The sequence below is a fragment of the Quercus suber genome, unplaced genomic scaffold (assembly GCF_002906115.3).
Source record: "Quercus suber isolate HL8 unplaced genomic scaffold, Cork oak 2.0 scaffold_666, whole genome shotgun sequence".
Taxonomy (NCBI): domain Eukaryota; kingdom Viridiplantae; phylum Streptophyta; class Magnoliopsida; order Fagales; family Fagaceae; genus Quercus; species Quercus suber.
In genome coordinates, this window is record NW_027070107.1 from 257120 (window position 1) to 272124 (window position 15005).

The window sequence follows — 15005 nt, forward strand, 5'->3', positions numbered from 1 at the left end:
TAACGCCTTAAAATGTGTACTTGTTATATATTTATGTGGGCGTTATCTCATTATTACTATGCTTAATTTGTATAATTAAGCCATGATTTGTATTAGTCCCTATTATTTATCTTTACATAATTTCTTGAATAAGATGCTATTAATTGTGTGTAATTTTCTACTTTCAGGAAATCATGTGAGAAAGATGAGTTTACAGGAATTTGTGAGAGAATGGAGGCCAAACTAGAATTAAAGTGGACCTAAAGGACCATGCCTAAATGTCTAAGGAGGTGCAGCTGGAGTGCTTGGATCATCTAACATGATTGGAAGCTTCAAATAAGGAAAGAAATCAAAGAGGCAGAATCTGAAAAGGAAAAATCTGATTTGAGCACTGATTAGTATTTTGGGCGTATCTCTCTCCTCAAAAATCCAATTGACACAAGACTAGATGGGTTGGAACCGTGACTTAAATATCTACAACTTTCCAGTTTTGAGTTTTTCGAAATTCTCAATTTTTGAAGGCCGAAATTAACTCACAAGTTACTGCTGTAAACCTGGACGGAAATTTAAATAGTGAAAAGTTTTATTTTCTTTGGACACTTAGACATTAGGGTTTTAGAAGGGAGGCGGGGAGAACGAATTTTGGAGAAAAAACCTTGTATTTTTCTTTCTCTAATGGCAGCCTAAACTCTTTGCTAGGGCTAGGGGTTATGTTTCTTCTATATGGTATGAATATTCAATGTGATTCTTTCTAGGATTTTATCAATGACATATTTGATTGTTCAATTGGATTTCTTTTGATGTATTAGTTCTTCCATGAGTTTTTCTTATTGTTTAGAGGAATTTCTAATAGTTTCAAATAGAAATCATGTTTTAAAGTGAATGAGTTTTTCTGAAAACTTTTCTAACCGCATTATTAATCGAGGTTATCATGCGTTCTTGAATTGTCTCAGTTTAATCGAATCATAAGTTTTTAATTGTATAAGAACAATCAATTATGAAATACATAATTTCTTAGATCACAAAGAATTTCATATCGATATAGGGAAACACTTCGATGCCCTAGTATTTACATTATTGATTTAATCAGTTTTTATTATTATTCTTGTTAACAATCACCAAGCAAAAGTATTTTTCTTCTTCACCCAAATTGTTATTTAATTATATTGTCTTTGAATTTACTCTGCTCCTTGTGGTTCGACCTCGGTACTCCGAGAATTATATTGCTACGATCTCCTGCACTTGGAAGTGAGCAAGCAATTTTGGCGCCGTTGCTGGGGAGCTGTTGCGTGTTTAGAGGCAATTTTTGGGAGCAAAGCACAACCGGTGGAAATTCTTCTATTGGTAACTTCGTTCCAATTTTTTTTTCTTTTCCCTTTTTTTTTGTTTTTATTTTTCTGTTTGTTTTTATTTTATTTTATTATGGATTCATTGTTACATGAGCATTTGGGTTAGAAACAAGAGAGGCAGATTAGAAATTTTTGAAACTTATTTTGGTAATCTTTTTGACACACCTGCCTTCACCTTCTTCATCAATCATGGGTGATGAAACACGTAATAATCATGAGGAGAATAGAAGAACTATGTATGAATTGTTGCATCCCACACAAAATTCTGTTCCTTCATGCATCCTGTTTCCACCTAATGCACCACATGTAGAATTGAAACAAGGTTTACTAGCAATACTTCCTGAGTTTAGGGGACAAGAAAATGAAAATCCTTATGTCCATGTTAGAGCTTTTGAAGAGGTAATTAGTAGTTTCTATGCACAAAATGTTCTTGAGACTGCTAAGTTACGTTTCTTTCCTTTTTCTCTTAAGGATAAGGCAAGAAGTTGGCTTTACACTTTGAAACCTAGGTCTATAGGTAGTTGGGGGGAGATGGCCAAAGAGGTTTTTAAGAAACACTTTCCTCCGCATAAAGTCCAGCAAGTAAAAAGAAGGATAGCTAGTTTTGTCCAAGGCGAAAATGAGACCTTATACCAAGCTTGGGAAAGGTACAAAGATCTTTTCAATTTTTGCCCAAATCATGGGTATGAAGATTGGAGATTAGTTAGCTATTTTTATGAAGGACTTACACCTAGGGACCGACAGTTTATTCAACTCTCATGCGGAGGGGACTTTTTACAAAAAGAACCCGAAGATGCAATGGATTATCTTGATGAGATTGCTGAAAACTCTAACACATGGACTGGACCTTGCCCTATGGACTCCACTGATAGGACTAGAACTAACACTACCACTTCTAGTGGAAGTGTTTTCAAGTTGAGGGAAGATGATAACATGAGTGCAAAAATTAGCATGTTAACTAAAGAAATTGGTTGGTGAAAATTGAACAATTTTATTATCCTGTTGATTTTATTGTTCTAGATTACCAACCTGTTTTACATCCTGGTGTTCATACCCCTATTATTTTGGGTAGACCTTTTCTTGCCACAGCTAATGCTTTAATTAATTGCAGGAATGGAAGGATGCAACTCACTTTTGGTTCCATGACTTTGGAGCTAAACATATTTCATGTGGCTAAACAACCACATGAGGATGATGATTGTGCTTATGTGAACCTCATTGAGGCGGTGGTTCAAGAAGAGTTTAATAAGAATTGTTTTTCTAATCCTCTTGAAGCTCTTCTTAATAATTCTGTTGATTCTTATGATTTAGAATGTGATATTCATGTATCTGAAAATTTTTCTTTGTTGGAATCCTCACAGGTTTTGGAAGAACAACAGATGATGGCAATTAATAAAGGATGGAAGCCTTACTTTGAGGAGCTACTAGAAAATGAAAAAAAGCTCGTGCATTCAAGTGAAGAGGCACCACAGCTGGAGTTTAAGCCGCTGCCCAGTGGTCTTAAATATGCATATTTAGGCCCAGGTAAGTTAAAACCTAGGTGGGATGGCCCTTTCATTGTAAGGGAAGTGTTTAACCATGAAACTGTAGTAGTTGAGGACCCTAAGGATGGTAGGATTTTGAAAGTAAATGGACAAAGGGTAAAACCATTCTTAGGGGGAGTTATACCAGAGGAGAAGTCTATGTCACTGGAGATCCCTGCCTATTGGGATGCTACGTGAACTCTGAAAGAGCCTTATGAAGTTGTACCATATTTGTTTTAATTTTTTTTTCTTTTCTTTTTGCCTTTTGTTTTGTTTATGCTTTTTGTTTTTTTTTTTTTTTGTTTTGTTATTATTTTTCTTTTGTGAGCTAACATTTGCAGGTGTGAAAGACATTAAAAAAAAAAAAAAAATTCAAATGCTTAAGGTAACTTCTTCCCTTTATACTTGAATTTATTTTGGCTTTGATACATTGAGGACAATGCCATATTTTAGTTGGGGGAGAGGTCTACACATTTTGCTACACCTTGCATGATTTTTTTTTCCCTTTCTTTTTGGTTGCAACTTTTCAATTATTAAAAAAAAAAAAAAAAAAAAACTTGAATTTGAATGCAGAAGAGTTATAAGCTTTATTTTTATATCATGTGATGGAATGAATAATGCTGAGTTGGTTATACTATTTGTTATATTAAGACTCTTTCATGAAGAGCACAATTGGAAACTTTTGAGCACAATAGCCAGGTTAGCGGACGGTTGGATGTTGGATATGCATGGATCATGAACAAGCTAGATATAAGCTGAAACTCAACCCATAGGAGAGTTTTTGAGCCTTACTTTTCTTTGTGAGAGTATATCTTTGTTTGAACTCTTAAATTTCTCTCATATGCTTCAGTTTTTGTAAAAGATCTCTATATTTTTTGGTTGACTACTGGAAACATTTTGGGGAGATATATCATGATCTTACTTATTTTTGTCCTTAGGCATGCTGGTTTATGTGGAATTTTAGGAGATGAGAGCTTAAGGCCATCAATCCTTTGTCACCAGCTAAACAAATATTCAGCCTACCTTTACATTAACCATTGTCACCATCATTTGAGCCATGAGAAATATTTTCACAATACCACAAAACATTTTTGTTTATGGGTGTTCTCTTGGGGTTCAAGTTTTGAGCAATTGATGTGTTTAGATACCACCATTGTCTCTCTTTTCTTTCAAAAAAAAAATCCAAAAGAAGAAAAAAAAAAAAAAAAAAGAGAAAGAAAAAGAAAGAGAAGACATACATATAAATCATTGGTGTCTTACACATCTTTCATGTATTTCAGAAGGGTTATATGGTTGAGTAAAGGTTGTTTTGATTCAAGTTGGTTGTTACTGCTATGAGTTGGGTTTGGCTTGAATTTTCTGCATTTAATTCATATACCTCATATTTCAAAGAGAGCAGTTTGCCTTTACCTAGCAAAAGATTATACTACCATTGAGCCTAAAGTCCTACTTGATCCTAAAGGTGCATGGCTGGTATGTGTTTGGAATAAAAACTAGGGATGAGAATGGTATTAACCTCATGTTTCCAAGAATTCAACATCCTTTCCAAGAGATCTTTTCCCGTTGTTTTAGCGGCTGTTTTTGTATACACATGTGATATTCTTAAAACTTCTTCTTTCCTTTTTGTTCACATGTGATTTGAAGAGAGAAACCATTACTTCTATGTGTGTTCTTTCAGAGTGTTGATGACCTAAGAGAGGTTTTGGAGTAGAGGCTCTAATCTAGATTATTCTTGGTCTATGCATGTTTGGAAAAGCTGGTTTGACTGGATGGGCTATGCACACACACACTCCAAAAGTGAAGCTAGTGAAAGCTCTTTAATATGATGAATAGTATCCCAACTCAAAAATTGAAAGTTCATTTGTATGATATAATGATAAAGAAGACTAACATTTGCTGCAGGAATTTTCAGGAACCTTTGACTTTTGTGGGTAGAGTCACTGCAAACCTTCACGAGAGTAAACTCGTCCACTAGGGTGACCTAGGGGTTCAAAGACTTGCTGCACATGGGAAGTGCAGTCGTGTAGCCTACGAAAGTGGCTTGTATTTTAGTTTTAATTTTTCACTTTTAGTAGACATGGGTGCTTTGTGGATTGCTAGGGACTAGCAAGATTTAAGTTGGGGGGTGTGATAACGCCTTAAAATGTGTACTTGTTATATATTTATGTGGGCGTTATCTCCTTATTACTATGCTTAATTTGTATAATTAAGCATGATTTGTATTAGTCCCTATTATTTATCTTTACATAATTTCTTGAATAAGATGCTATTCATTGTGTGTAATTTTCTACTTTCAGGAAATCATGTGAGAAAGATGAGTTTACAGGAATTTGTGAGAGAATGGAGGCCAAACTAGAATTAAAGTGGAGCTAAAGGACCATGCCTAAATGTCTAAGGAGGTGCAGCTGGAGTGCTTGGATCATCTAACATGATTGGAAGCTTCAAATAAGGAAAGAAATCAAAGAGGCAGAATCTGAAAAGGAAAAATCTGATTTGAGCACTGATCAGTATTTTGGGCGTATCTCTCTCCTCAAAAATCCAATTGACACAAGACTAGATGGGTTGGAACCGTGACTTAAATATCTACAACTTTCAGTTTTGAGTTTTTCGAAATTCTCAATTTTTGAAGGCCGAAATTAACTCACAAGTTACTGCTGTAAACCTGGACGGAAATTTAAATAGTGAAAAGTTTTATTTTCTTTGGACACTTAGACATTAGGGTTTTAGAAGGGAGGCGGGGAGAACGAATTTTGGAGAGAAAACCTTGTATTTTTCTTTCTCTAATGGCAGCCTAAACTCTTTGCTAGGGCTAGGGGTTATGTTTCTTCTATACGGTATGAATATTCAATGTGATTCTTTCTAGGATTTTATCAATGACATATTTGATTGTTCAATTGGATTTCTTTTGATGTATTAGTTCTTCCATGCTTTCAATAAGTTCAATCATGTTTTTCTTATTGTTTAGAGGAATTTCTAATAGTTTCAAATAGAAATCATGTTTTAAAGTGAATGGGTTTTTCTGAAAACTTTTCTAACCGCATTATTAATCGAGGTTATCATGCGTTCTTGAATTGTCTCAGTTCAACCGAATCATAAGTTTTTAATTGTATAAGAACAATCAATTATGAAATACATAATTTCTTAGATCACAAAGAATTTCATATCGATATAGGGAAACACCCCGATGCCCTAGTATTTACATTATTGATTTAATCAGTTATTATTATTATTCTTGTTAACAATCACCAAGCAAAAGTATTTTTCTTCTTCACCCAAATTGTTATTTAATTATATTGTCTTTGAATTTATTCTGCTCCTTGTGGTTCGACCTCGGTACTCCGAGAATTATATTGCTACGATCTCCTGCACTTGGGAGTGAGCAAGCAGTGACAAGCCTTACTTTGGGGGTGAAACAATTGGGTTTGTGGACCTTTCTCTTATCCCCTTATACAACTGGTTTATTGTCTATGAGATCTTTGGCAATATCAACATAGAGGCAGAGTGCCCCAAGGTCATTGCATGAGCTAAAAGGTGCCTGCAGAAGGAGACTGTGGCCAAGTCTCTTCCTGACCAGAAGAAGGTTTATGAGTTTGTTGGGCAGTCGAGGAAAAGGGATGGCTTGGAGTAGAGTAATGGTTAGGCTCAAATCTGGAAGTGTTAGCATGTTCAAATGGTTGTGTAAATACTAAATAGCGTTGATTACATTTTGTTTTGTATAAATTTGGCTTTGTTTCATCTAGGTCCGTTAAACTTGCTAGACACTTTAGTCTGTCCGTTGAGCTTTAAAGGGGCATGTTTTGTATCATGAATAAGAAAGACATTGTTGGGTCTGTAAATGTTAGATCATGCTATGACTTTATTTTAGTTGGAGAATACATAAATTTTCACTATATGTGCATATGTGGGGGGGCAACCTGGATGTTCTAGAAATAGAACAAATGAAATTCAATCAAAAAGAAGAAGTGTCTTTGTCAATGTAATATATTACATTAGTCCAAAAAAATAGGGAAACAAGGGAATAAGATATGTAATATGAAAACATTTCAACAAATTAGACTTCTACACTAATAAAGTTTGCATTTATATCAAACTAGTCGCTAATCCATGCAATTCATTGGAAAATTACTAAAAATGAAATCTAAAGAATACTTGTGTTATTTTTATATTTCAATTGAGTAAGATTTAAAAAAAAAATGCTAATTTTTTATATGAAAAAGTATTATGCTAATTAGCAATTATGAAAGGTGATTTAAATTAAGAGGCAAATATAAGTGAAGAATACTATCCCTAACTATTTGTGTGCCTTTGAAGTTTCATATCTAAGATACCACTTGAGGCTCAAAGTGCGCTCTTACATTTATTTCTAAACAAAAAGTATTTGAAGCTCACAATACAATAACACTAACACTGTGTTTGGTTGGGGTGATTTTAGGGGAGGCGGAAAATATAGAGCGGAAAACTGAGCGGAAAACATTATTTTTCACTGTTTGGGAAAGAGAGGAAAATAGGGAGAGTGGAAAACCCAGGAGAAAATTTTCTCTGCCAGGCCCACAAATTTCGTCTCCCCAAAACGGGAGGAAAAGCTGAAGTGGAAAACTGATGAAGAAGACTTTGTCCATAATGCCCTATGGAATCAAGTTAAAAAAAAAAAAAAAAAAAAAAAAAAAAAAAAAAAAAAAAAAAAAAAAAAAAAAAAAAAACAGAGAGAGAGAGAGCACTGGAGAATGAGAGCTACGCCTGCTAGTGTTGGAAGCCTGGAACATTCTTGAATGAGGGAGACAAAGCAAATAAAAGAAGGGGGATAGAGATATAAGGACAACGTGTGGAGAAAAAAAAAATTAGAGAGAGTGAACTGGAGAAAAAAAGAGTGCTGGAGACATTTTTTTATTGAAGAAGGTAGGAGTGCTGGAGACTTGAATGAGGGAGAAAAAGAAAAAGAAGTGTGGTGGGGATAGAGATACAACGTGTGTGGAGGAGATAGCATAGAAAAAAAAATATATGGATGAAATGAAAAGGGAGAAAAGAGAAATAATATAAAGAATAAAAAAATCCTATTTAAGAAATGTTACTACAATATTTTCACAATAAATTTTAAATAACAGATTGTTATTAGTTAATATTTATAAGTAAAAAAATAATTTCAATAGTGGGTTCAAATTAGAACTAGTAACAACTTTTCACATAAATTTTGTTGTGAAAGTATTGCAAAAAATGTTGTGGACGTAACACTTCTCATTGAAAAATATAATTGTTGGTAAATTTTATATTATTTAATGAGTACAAATAAATCTATTTCTTACCTATTATATAACAAGAGTATAATAGTCAATTTATATAAACTACATTTTCTATCCTCTCACTTTTCTTTTCAACCAAACAAAAAAATTTTCCATCCTCCCACTTTTTCATCCCTCCAACCAAACACACATGAGGGAAAACTAAATATTTTCTATTCTCCCACTTTTCCATCCTCCCACTAATTTTTCATCCTCCCAATTTTCTACTCCTCCATCCAAACGGACCCTAAATGGGGCCAAAAGTCTTCGCAAGTTGCCCTTAACCTTATAAAGTCCCTAATAGAAAGTCCACATGTTATTTGCTATTGCTTTTGCAATATGAAGCAACTCTTCACATAGAAGAAAGTACTCTGGTAGTGAAATCAGTCAATTTACATCTATGCAAGAATAAAGTAATTAAAATGGCCCAAGTAATTAGATTTAATTTCAAGATTAGAATTAAATTTTAGAAGCTTAATCCGAAAAGTCGAATCTAACCAAAAATTAGAAACATAGAAACAAACTAACAAACAAACATGGTAAATAATCAAATAAAGTACAAAACTAACATGATAAATCACTATTTGTACTTTAGAAAGAAAAAAAAAATTAAAGTTGGCTTACTCATTTAACCTAAACTTGCTTGTATCCTAAAATAATCAAACACATACAAACAAAGGAAAGAAACTAAGAAAGAAATTAAATATATGGTGGAATAATCAACCAAAACCAATAAATTATCAGCAAAACAAATCTCATACAATGTTGGCATGAAAAGAAGCAATAAATTATCTAAAACAAAAATAAAGGACTTTCACAAAACAAACATAAAAAAGTTACCAAGAAGATTCTAATTTCACTGAGACATTTTGTCGAACAGGTGATGGGGTTTGTCTATCTTTTTAGCATATTGAAGCCTTTGTATGTGTTAAAATATATTATTATTATTAGCAATGTGATGTATGATACTATGTTATGTATGCTGGAGTGAATGTGGAAGGGAAAGCATAGAATAGGAACACCGTGAACACGAGGGTTACGTGGTTCAGCCTTGTTAGCCTACATCAACAGAGGAATCCCTTAAGGGCTACATTTTTATTATATAAGAGTGTAGTATAATAACCTGTGTTACAATGAATCCAAATATGAGTATATATAGGCGACTAAACTCTAAACTACTAGTACAAGCAGGAATGGGCTTGGGCCTATTACATTGGGCTAATATGTCTAATATATATCTCTAATACCCTCTCTCAAACTCAAGGTGAAAGCTTGATGAAGGCTTGAGGTTGGATAAGCATGAGAATATCACTTGGAGATGCCTTGAAGAATGTCTTTGAAGAAACTATTAGGTTTTAAATGTTTAGAACAATTGGCAAATCGTGAATACAAATTTGTCTAGATATAGATCTTGAGTCTATAGGTTTTATTAGACAATGCTCAAGATGATTCAAGTCAAGATTCAAGAACATACAAGCTGCAGGAAGAAGACTTCATATTCTGCCTGGTTCGATCGATCGAAGAACAGGCTCGATAGATCGAAAATCGTATTTACAGAATTTTAAGTCGGCCCAAACAGAGCTTAAGCCCATTAAGGATTAGGGTTTCGGATCTACTTCTCCCACTATATAAAGGAAACCCTAAGCCACGTTTTTGGGACTTTAGAGAGAGAGAAGAGAGTGCCTCTTTTGTATCTAGGGTTTTGTACCCAAACCTCTCTAAGTCTTTGTTGCTCATATTTACGGTTTATGTGAATCTCTTGTGAGATCATTGAGGAGCTTTTCTTCACATAAACTTAGGGTTTTCAAGGTAGAGATTATCTACATCTTGATGATCAACAAGGTTGCTACCGTTGAAGCTTAAAGAATAACAAGCGTGGGTGCTTGTACTTGATTGAAGAGTCCAAGAAAGAAAGAGTCCGTGGATTCGGAGCTTGCACGTGGTCGTGTCAGTAAATTCTACTGGTGGGTAGCATTAGGAAGTCAAGCGGGGAGCTTGTAATCCTTCTATATGAACTTCGATTCTTTCGCATAGTGGATTCAGGTTTACCTTGAGGATAGCTAGGTCAAATCATCCCCAGGTTTTTACCGTGTGGTTTCCTAGGTGATCATATCTTGTGTTATTTACTTTTCCGCTGCTTTATATTCTTGATATGATTGTTTGATTGTTTTAACCTAGAATTGCATAATTTGACTAAATAAAAACTTGGCTAATTAACTAGGCTACTCAATCTGGTTGCGTTTTAAGGGGTCTAAAACCGTACAAGTGATATCAGAGCAGGTAGCTCTTCTGTTTTAGATCTTTTGATCTAAGAGCTGATCATTGACCCCTGTTGTCATGGATAATTTGAAGTGTCTTTTTGCTTATGCTTCTGCTGATTTTAGTGATGCCTGTGATGCTTTGAATATAAAGGACACTATTGTTTCTGTTGATTTCTTTGATGTTTTTGAAACTCTTCGTAAGGAATTATCTAAATCTTTGAAAATTGCTAAGAAATTTAAAGAAGAGTTAAATTGGCTAATCTTGAAAAAGAGGATTTGATTGTGAGATTAGATGAGTCTAATAAAAAGAATGAATTTTTGAAAAATCAAATTTCCTCTCAAGATGAGAAGATGAAAAGTTTAGAACAAGAGTTAGTTGAATCTAAAACTAAAATTGAAAATTTGACTAGTACCAAGCCTGTTGTTGATAACAGAAGTGTTTCTGTTTCTCTTAAACCTAAAACTGAGAAAGTTTATATCCCTCATTTCAAGAGGAATAATAAAGAGAAGGCTTATTTTGCTTGGTTAGACAAAGGTAAAAGTTTTGATGTTAACGCTGAAGTTTCTAAACCTATGTCTAAACCTGCTGCTAGTGTGCAAAAGAAACCTGTTTTTGTGCCTACCGGTCACTTTTGTGGTGTTGTTGGTCATATTAGACCAAACTGTTCTTTGTCGATGCAAAAACCTAAATCTGAGACTAGATTTGCTGTTAGGAATACTGATGTTCCTAAATTTGTTCATGTTTGCCACTTTTGTGCTGTCCATGGTCATATTCGTCCTAATTGTCATAAATTGAAATTTAAGCATTCTGTGTTTCAATCTAGAACATGTGATGATATTTCTCCTGCCATAAGTCCATATAAGTTGTTTCATATTCTTTTGAAAAATTTGAGCTTGTTGGCTTGTGAAAGGAATTTGCAGGATTTTAGTCTCTCTCAGAAGATTTGTGTAATCCCTCAAATACACTCTGCTTCACATGAATTTTCATCTACAAAGCCGAAGACTTGTGCTAGATGGGTAAGAAAAGATTCTCCAAGGTGAGTGTTGCTGACTTGTCCCTGAATTAATTCTTTTAATTGTTTGTGGACATGTCTTGTTTTTGTTTTTGGTTGTTTTGTTTTTTAGGTTGTTTTTATTTAAAAAAAAAATCCAAAAACATTGAAAAATTTTCAAAAAGATAAAAATATTTTTATTTTGAGTCTTGTTTTATTTTTCTTGAGAATTACATGAATTATGATATCTCTCTCTTGATTTAGAACATGCTTGACATTGTGGAGAAACTTGAATAGTATGCTAAGCTATTTCTGATTTTGTGTGAGTATGTACTAGTTTGTACATGTACTCAATGGTTAATTAAGAAATTGATATTTCTTGTTTGTGTACTCTCTATAGCTTAGTTAAGTACTGTCATGCATTGCATTTGCATTTTTAATCATTGAGCATAATGTATGCCTTTTGTTTTTTGTCATAAAATTTGTTTTTAAACCAAAAAGATTTTGTGGTTTGTATTACATATCATGGATTTGAAATCAAGGTTGGCCACCTTATCTTTACATAAAATGTCTATGTACCTTGTTAAGCTTTGATGAGTTTATTTATTGCACTTTACTAGTTAAAGTTTTGTAGTGCATGTTGTGTGGGAAAGATGTTTATGGTGTTTATCACTTTGTCTTAATCTTGAAGTCACATGTTATTTGACTGTCGGACTTCATTATTTTGAGAAAGGCATAAATAACCATCTCACCACTGTTCACTAGCCAATCATGAATATCTTAGTGCATATCATAAGATTTTGTGCTCGAGAAAGTGTAGCACATGCACAAAAAGAACATAAGGTGTAGCCTTGGCTTAATTGCTTAATGCTTAAAATTGGTGTGTACTATTAGGCTTGATGCCATCTCACATAAATAAAATTGGTGTGTATTATTAGGCTTGATGCCATCTCACATAATAATGAGGCAAAAATACAAGAAATTTACATGATTGCCAGCTTTTGTTCTAGGAGATGTGGGAGTTATAAGATGTAACTCTTTAAGTGATAGTCTCTTTTAAATTCTGTGTGATGAATTTTGTAGATTTTGTGATTGATTTCTATTCACATATCACCTCACATGTATCTCAAGTTTTTGCTAGTTGTACACACTACACAAGTTACTCTTTGTTAAACTTGGTACATTATATTGTGTGTGATTTTGTTGTGGCCATCCAAGATTAAAAGTTCATCGATTTTAATGCAAAATGTGTTTAAATGTTTGCGCTTTGAGGACAAATTGATTGAAAATCTTGATTTTGGAAGATCTGGGTTGAATTCAAGTATTTTCGAAAAACTTTTCGTCTCATACTTATGCATTTTTTTTTATAAAACAATGTGTTTTGAGGAGTTTCTGCATTACAATGCTCTGTTTTCAAAATTTTGATTTTTCTAGACTTTCGATCGATCGAACCTATTTTTCGATCAATCAAAATTGCGATTAAATTTTTGGTTTGAGTCTGCCTGACTCGATTGATGTTCGATCGATTCTCGATTGATCGAAACTGAAAAATTTTCTGTTTCTATGTTTTTGACCAAAATTTATTTTTTATGCATCATTTGTGTTTAGGATTCACATGCAGTGCATTGATTTTGTATCCATCTTGCAATTTTGCAGTCATATCTCTTATTGTTTTCACACATGCATACATTTTGCTAAATTGGGTACTCAACTTGATTTAAAAATTGATTGATTAATTTTTGAATTTTGTACATTCCAGTATATGCTATTTCTTATGTGTGAACTGTAGAAAATATTTTTCTTAAGAGATATGATGGATAATCAATGTGCAAATATTTTCTCTACTCATGCAACTGTTTATGGGTCACATAGTGCCATGTTTGCATTTTATTGAAAGAGATAATATTTTTTCTTCATGTGTATTCTCACCTTAGTTTTTAACTTTGGTCCTGCTGGTGAGGATGTACCTGATCCTGTTGGTGATGCTGCTGCTGCTGCTGATTTTCCCCCACCTCATTTTATTTTCCCTAAAACTGTTTTTCCCAAAACTTGTTTTGTTTTTCCTATTTTTGATAGGGGGAGGAAAGTTTTTTTTAACCTGTGTTGTTCATAGGGGGAGTTGTCTCTATTTTCTATAGAGTTGAATTGTTTTGTGTCCCCTTCTTTCTCTATTTTCTCTGATCCTTTGTTGCGTATGTTGACTGTTTACTCTTTGTATGAGTTGTCTTTGTCAATACGTGACAAAAATGGGGAGAAATAGTTGATATGTGGGAATATGTGTGGAAAATACAAGAATGTTATGTTTAGGGGGAGTTAACATTATTTTTGATGTATCTAACTTAGGGGGAGAGTTAGTTTGCATATTTGTTGATTTACTGTTTTTCTGTCACACATGCATTTATGCGTTTGTTGAGTATTTCAGGAAATATACAGGTTGATTCAATTGAGCTGCTGTCTACACTTGCAACTGATAGATAGTAGTTAGGTTGAATTTGTTGTAATGAGCATTTTATTGTATTGGGTTGTTCTTGTATTTGAGCATTTCATTTTGTATGAAAGTTTTGTCATGAATTGCCAAAGGGGGAGTTTGTTAGGTTCTAAATGTTTAGAACAATTGGCAAATCGTGAACACAAACTTGTCTAGATATAGATCTTAGAGTCTATAGGTTTTATTAGACAATGCTCAAGGTGATTCAAGTCAAGATTCAAGAACATACAAGCTGCAGGAAGAAGACTTCATATTCTGCCTGGTTCGATCGATCGAAGAACAGGCTCGATCGATCGAAAATCGTATCTGCAGAATTTTAAGTCGGCCCAAACAGCAGCTTAAGCCCATTAAGGATTAAGGTTTCAGATCTACTTCTCCCACTATATAAAGGAAACCCTAAACCACGTTTTTGGGACTTTAGAGAGAGAGAAGAGAGTGCCTATTTTGTGTCTAGGGTTTTGTACCCAAACCTCTCTAAGTCTTTGTTGCTCATATTTGCGGTTTATTTGAATCTCTTGTGAGATCATTGAGGAGCTTTCCTTCACATAAACTTAGGGTTTTCAAGGTAGAGATTATTTACATCTTGATGATTAACAAGGTTGCTACCATTGAAACTTTCTCTGATCCTTTATTGCGTATTTTGACTATTTACTCTTTGTATGGGTTGTCTTTATCAATACGTGACAAAAAGGGGGAGAAATAGTTGATATGTGGGAATATGTGTGGAAAATACAAGAATGTTATGTTTAGGGGGAGTTAACATTATTTTTGATGTATCTAACTTAGGGGGAGAGTTAGTTTGCATATTTGTTGATTTACTATTTTTCTGTCACACATGCGTTTATGCGTTTGTTGAGTATTTCAGGAAATATACAGGTTGATTCAATTGAGTTGCTGTCTACACTTGCAACTGATAGATAGTAGTTAGGTTGAATTTGTTGTAATGAGCATTTTATTGTATTGGGTTGTTCTTGTATTTGAGCATTTCATTTTGTATGAAAGTTTTGTCATGAATTGCCAAAGAGGGAGTTTGTTAGGTTCTAAATGTTTAGAATAATTGGCAAATCGTGAACACAAACTTGTCTAGATATAGATCTTAGAGTCTATAGGTTTTATTAGACAATGCTCAAGGTGATT

At 33.8% G+C, this 15005-nt stretch overlaps 1 pseudogene; it reads left to right on the plus strand.

Annotated features, from left to right (window-relative positions):
- The first annotated feature begins 10464 nt into the window (after positions 1 to 10464).
- The window catches only part of LOC112034594 (RNA cytidine acetyltransferase 2-like), a 30616-nt pseudogene continuing 26075 nt past the window's right edge, over positions 10465 to 15005 (plus strand).